A 6390-nucleotide genomic window follows, 5' to 3' on the forward strand; every position below is an offset into this window, starting at 1 on the left:
TGATAAGGAGGGGTCAGGGGAATAGTGCAGATAGGTAGTGGTGAGTATGGAGGGGTCAGGGAGGTAGTGCAGATAGGTAGTGGTGAGTATGGAGGGGTCAGGAGGTAGTGCAGATAGGTAGTGGTGAGTATGGAGGGGTCAGGGAGGTAGTGCAGATAGGTAGTGGTGAGTATGGAGGGGTCAGGAGGTAGTGGTGAGTATGGAGGGGTCAGGGAGGTAGTGCAGATAGGTAGTGGTGAGTATGGAGGGGTCATGGAGGTAGTGAAGATAGGTAGTGGTGAGTATGGAGGGGTCAGGAGGTAGTGCAGATAGGTAGTGGTGAGTATGGAGGGGTCAGGAGGGTAGTGCACATAGGTAGTGGTGAGTATGGAGGGGTCAGGAGAAAGTGCAGATAGGTAGTGGTGAGTATGGAGGGGTCAGGGAGGTAGTGCAGAGAGATAGTGTTTGATAAGGAGGGGTCCGGAGAGTAGTACAGATAGGTAGTGGTGAGTATGGAGGGGTCAGGAGGTAGTGCAGATAGGTAGTGGTGAGTATGGAGGGGTCAGGGAGGTAGTGTAGATAGATAGTGTTTAGTAGGAGGGGTCAGGGAGGTAGTGTAGATAGATAGTGTTTAGTAGGGGTCAGGGAGGTAGTGTAGCTAGATAGTGTTTAGTGGGAGGGGTCAGGGAGGTAGTGTACATAGGTAGTGGTGAGTATGGAGAGGTCAGGGAGGTAGTGCAGATAGGTAGTGGTGAGTATGGAGGGGTCAGGGAGGTAGTGCAGATAGGTAGTGGTGAGTATGGAGGGGTCAGGAGGGTAGTGTAGATAGGTAGTGGAGAGTATGGAGGGGTCAGGGGGTAGTGCAGATTGATAGTGATTGATAAAGAGAGGTCAGGGGGTAGTGCAGATAGGTAGTGGTGAGTATGGAGGGGTCAGGAGATAGTGCAGATAGATAGTGGTGAGTATGGAGGGGTCAGGGAGGTAGTGCAGAGAGATAGTGTTTGATAAGGAGGGGTCCGGAGAGTAGTGCAGATAGGTAGTGGTGAGTATGGAGGGGTCAGGGGGTAGTGCAGATAGGTAGTGGTGAGTATGGAGGGGTCAGGAGACAGTGCAGATAGGTAGTGGTGAGTATGGAGAGGTCAGGGAGGTAGTGCAGAGAGATAGTGTTTGATAAGGAGGGGTCTGGAGAGTAGTGCAGATAGGTAGTGGTGAGTATGGAGGGGTCAGGGGGTAGTGCAGATAGGTAGTGGTGAGAATGGAGGAGTCAGGGAGGTAGTGCAGAGAGATAGTGATTGATAAGGAGAGGTCAGGAGGTAGTGCAGATAGGTAGTGGTGAGTATGGAGGGGTCAGGGAGGTAGTGTAGTGAGATAGTGTTTGGTAAGGAGGGGTCAGGGGGTAGTGTAGATAGATAGTGTTTAGTAGGAGGGATCAGGGAGGTAGTGTAGATATATAGTGTTTAGTAGGTGGGGTCAGGGAGGTAGTGCAGAGAGATAGTGTTTGGTAAGGAGGGGTCAGGAGGTAGTGCAGATAGGTAGTGGTGAGTATGGAGGGGTCAGGAGGTAGTGCAGATAGGTAGTGGTGAGTATGGAGTAGTCAGGGAGGTAGTGCAGAGAGATAGTGTTTGATAAGGAGGGGTCCGGAGAGTAGTGCAGATAGGTAGTGGTGAGTATGGAGGAGTCAGGGGGTAGTGCAGAGAGATAGTGATTGATAAGGAGGGGTCAGGGGAATAGTGCAGATAGGTAGTGGTGAGTATGGAGGGGTCAGGGAGGTAGTGCAGATAGGTAGTGGTGAGTATGGAGGGGTCAGGAGGTAGTGCAGATAGGTAGTGGTGAGTATGGAGGGGTCAGGGAGGTAGTGCAGATAGGTAGTGGTGAGTATGGAGGGGTCAGGAGGTAGTGGTGAGTATGGAGGGGTCAGGGAGGTAGTGCAGATAGGTAGTGGTGAGTATGGAGGGGTCATGGAGGTAGTGAAGATAGGTAGTGGTGAGTATGGAGGGGTCAGGAGGTAGTGCAGATAGGTAGTGGTGAGTATGGAGGGGTCAGGAGGGTAGTGCACATAGGTAGTGGTGAGTATGGAGGGGTCAGGAGAAAGTGCAGATAGGTAGTGGTGAGTATGGAGGGGTCAGGGAGGTAGTGCAGAGAGATAGTGTTTGATAAGGAGGGGTCCGGAGAGTAGTACAGATAGGTAGTGGTGAGTATGGAGGGGTCAGGAGGTAGTGCAGATAGGTAGTGGTGAGTATGGAGGGGTCAGGGAGGTAGTGTAGATAGATAGTGTTTAGTAGGAGGGGTCAGGGAGGTAGTGTAGATAGATAGTGTTTAGTAGGGGTCAGGGAGGTAGTGTAGCTAGATAGTGTTTAGTGGGAGGGGTCAGGGAGGTAGTGTACATAGGTAGTGGTGAGTATGGAGAGGTCAGGGAGGTAGTGCAGATAGGTAGTGGTGAGTATGGAGGGGTCAGGGAGGTAGTGGTGAGTATGGAGGGGTCAGGGAGGTAGTGTAGATAGATAGTGTTTAGTAGGAGGGGTCAGGGAGGTAGTGCAGAGAGATAGTGTTTGGTAAGGAGGGGTCAGTAGGTAGTGCAGATAGGTAGTGGTGAGTATGGAGGGGTCAGGGAGGTAGTGCAGATAGGTAGTGGTGAGTATGGAGGGGTCAGGAGGGTAGTGTAGAGTATGGAGGGGTCAGGGGTTAGTGCAGATAGATAGTGATTGATAAGGAGAGGTCAGGGGGTAGTGCAGATAGGTAGTGGTGAGTATGGAGGGGTCAGGAGATAGTGCAGATAGGTAGTGGTGAGTATGGAGGGGTCAGGGAGGTAGTGCAGAGAGATAGTGTTTGATAAGGAGGGGTCCGGAGAGTAGTGCAGATAGGTAGTGGTGAGTATGGAGGGGTCAAGGAGGTAGTGTAGTGAGATAGTGTTTGGTAAGGAGGGGTCAGGAGGTAGTGCAGATAGGTAGTGGTGAGTAAGGGGGGGTCAGAGAGGTAGTGCAGATAGGTAGTGCTGAGTATGGAGAGGTCAGGGGGTAGTGCAGATTGGTAGTGGTGAGTATGGAGGGGTCAGGAGGTAGTGCAGATAGGTAGTGGTGAGTATGGAGGAATCAGGGAGGTAGTGCAGAGAGATAGTGTTTGATAAGGAGGGGTCCGGAGAGTAGTGCAGATAGGTAGTGGTGAGTATGGAGGGGTCAGAAGGTAGTGCAGAGAGATAGTGTTTGGTAAGGAGGGGTCAGGGGGTAGTACAGATAGGTAGTGGTGAGTATGGAGGAGTAAGGGAGTTAGTGCAGATAGGTAGTGGTGAGTATGGAGGAGTCAGGGAGGTAGTGCAGATAGGTAGTGGTGAGTATGGAGGGGTCAGGGGGTAGTGCAGATAGGTAGTGGTGAGTATGGAGGGGTCAGGAGGGTAGTGTAGATAGTAAGTGGTGAGTATGGAGGGGTCATGGAGGTAGAGCAGATAGGTAATGTTGAGTATGGAGGGGTCAGGAGATAGTGCAGATAGGTAGTGGTGAGTATGGAGGGGTCAGGGAGGTGGTGCAGAGAGATAGTGTTTGATAAGGAGGGGTCCGGAGAGTAGTGCAGATAGGTAATGGTGAGTATGGAGGGGTCAGGGGGTAGTCTAGATAGGTAGTGGTGAGTATGGAGGAGTCAGGGAGGTAGTGTAGAGAGATAGTGATTGATAAGGAAAGGTCAGGAGGTAGTGCAGATAGGTAGTGGTGAGTATGGAGGGGTCAGGGAGGTAGTGTAGTGAGATAGTGTTTGGTAAGGAGGGGTCAGGAGGTAGTGCAGATAGGTAGTGGTGAGTAAGGGGGGGTCAGGGAGGTAGTGCAGATAGGTAGTGGTGAGTATGGAGGGGTCAGGGAGGTAGTGTAGATGGATAGTGTTTAGTAGGAGGGGTCAGGGAGGTAGTGTAGATTGATAGTGTTTAGTAGGGGTCAGGGAGGTAGTGTAGCTAGATAGTGTTTAGTGGGAGGGGTCAGGGAGGTAGTGTACATAGGTAGTGGTGAGTATGGAGAGGTCAGGGAGGTAGTGCAGATAGGTAGTGGTGAGTATGGAGGGGTCAGGGAGGTAGTGCAGATAGGTAGTGGTGAGTATGGAGGGGTCAGGGAGGTAGTGTAGATAGATAGTGTTTAGTAGGAGGGGTCAGGGAGGTAGTGCAGAGAGATAGTGTTTGGTAAGGAGGGGTCAGTAGGTAGTGCAGATAGGTAGTGGTGAGTATGGAGGGGTCAGGGAGGTAGTGCAGATAGGTAGTGGTGAGTATGGAGGGGTCAGGAGGGTAGTGTAGATAGGTAGTGGTGAGTATGGAGGGGTCAGGGGGTAGTGCAGATAGATAGTGATTGATAAGGAGAGGTCAGGGGGTAGTGCAGATAGGTAGTGGTGAGTATGGAGGGGTCAGGAGATAGTGCAGATAGGTAGTGGTGAGTATGGAGGGGTCAGGGAGGTAGTGCAGAGAGATAGTGTTTGATAAGGAGGGGTCCGGAGAGTAGTGCAGATAGGTAGTGGTGAGTATGGAGGGGTCAGGGGGTAGTGCAGAAAGGTAGTGGTGAGTATGGAGGAGTCAGGGAGGTAGTGCAGAGAGATAGTGATTGATAAGGAAAGGTCAGGAGGTAGTGCAGATAGGTAGTGGTGAGTATGGAGGGGTCAAGGAGGTAGTGTAGTGAGATAGTGTTTGGTAAGGAGGGGTCAGGAGGTAGTGCAGATAGGTAGTGGTGAGTAAGGGGGGGTCAGAGAGGTAGTGCAGATAGGTAGTGCTGAGTATGGAGAGGTCAGGGGGTAGTGCAGATTGGTAGTGGTGAGTATGGAGGGGTCAGGAGGTAGTGCAGATAGGTAGTGGTGAGTATGGAGGAATCAGGGAGGTAGTGCAGAGAGATAGTGTTTGATAAGGAGGGGTCCGGAGAGTAGTGCAGATAGGTAGTGGTGAGTATGGAGGAGGCAGGGAGGTAGTGCAGTGAGATAGTGTTTGGTAAGGAGGGGTCAGGAGGTAGTGCAGATAGGTAGTGGTGAGTATGGAGGGGTCAGAAGGTAGTGCAGAGAGATAGTGTTTGGTAAGGAGGGGTCAGGGGGTAGTACAGATAGGTAGTGGTGAGTATGGAGGAGTAAGGGAGGTAGTGCAGATAGGTAGTGGTGAGTATGGAGGAGTCAGGGAGGTAGTGCAGATAGGTAGTGGTGAGTATGGAGGGGTCAGGGGGTAGTGCAGATAGGTAGTGGTGAGTATGGAGGGGTCAGGAGGGTAGTGTAGATAGTAAGTGGTGAGTATGGAGGGGTCATGGAGGTAGTGCAGATAGGTAATGGTGAGTATTGAGGGGTCAGGAGATAGTGCAGGTAGGTAGTGGTGAGTATGGAGGGGTCAGGGAGGTGGTGCAGAGAGATAGTGTTTGATAAGGAGGGGTCCGGAGAGTAGTGCAGATAGGTAATGGTGAGTATGGAGGGGTCAGGGGGTAGTGCAGATAGGTAGTGGTGAGTATGGAGGAGTCAGGGAGGTAGTGTAGAGAGATAGTGATTGATAAGGAAAGGTCAGGAGGTAGTGCAGATAGGTAGTGGTGAGTATGCAGGGGTCAGGGAGGTAGTGTAGTGAGATAGTGTTTGGTAAGGAGGGGTCAGGAGGTAGTGCAGATAGGTAGTGGTGAGTAAGGGGGGGTCAGGGAGGTAGTGCAGATAGGTAGTGGTGAGTATGGAGAGGTCAGGGGGTAGTGCAGATAGGTAGTGGTGAGTATGGAGGAGTTAGGGAGGTAGTGCAGAGAGATAGTGTTTGATAAGGAGGGGTCCGGAGAGTAGTGCAGATAGGTAGTGGTGAGTATGGAGGGGTCAGTGAGGTAGTACAGATAGGTAGTGGTGAGTATGGAGGAGTCAGGGAGGTAGTGCAGATAGGTAGTGGTGAGTATGGAGGGGTCAGGGGGTAGTGCAGATAGGTAGTGGTCAGGAGGATAGTGTAGATAGGTAGTGGTGAGTATGGAGGGGTCAGGGAGGTAGTGCAGATAGGTAGTGGTGAGTATGGAGGGGTCAGGGAGGTGGTGCAGATAGGTAGTGGTGAGTATGGAGGGGTCAGGGAGGTAGTGTAGATAGATAGTGTTTAGTAGGAGGGGTCAGGGAGGTAGTGTAGATAGATAGTGTTTAGTAGGGGTCAGGGAGGTAGTGTAGCTAGATAGTGTTTAGTGGGAGGGGTCAGGGAGGTAGTGTACATAGGTAGTGGTGAGTATGGAGAGGTCAGGGAGGTAGTGCAGATAGGTAGTGGTGAGTATGGAGGGGTCAGGGAGGTAGTGTAGATAGATAGTGTTTAGTAGGAGGGGTCAGGGAGGTAGTGTAGATAGATAGTGTTTAGTAGGGGTCAGGGAGGTAGTGTAGCTAGATAGTGTTTAGTGGGAGGGGTCAGGGAGGTAGTGTACATAGGTAGTGGTGAGTATGGAGGGGTCAGGGAGGTAGTGGTGAGTA

Source organism: Taudactylus pleione, unplaced genomic scaffold, assembly GCF_031769625.1.
Source record: "Taudactylus pleione unplaced genomic scaffold, aTauple2 ptg000483l, whole genome shotgun sequence".
NCBI lineage: Eukaryota > Metazoa > Chordata > Amphibia > Anura > Myobatrachidae > Taudactylus > Taudactylus pleione.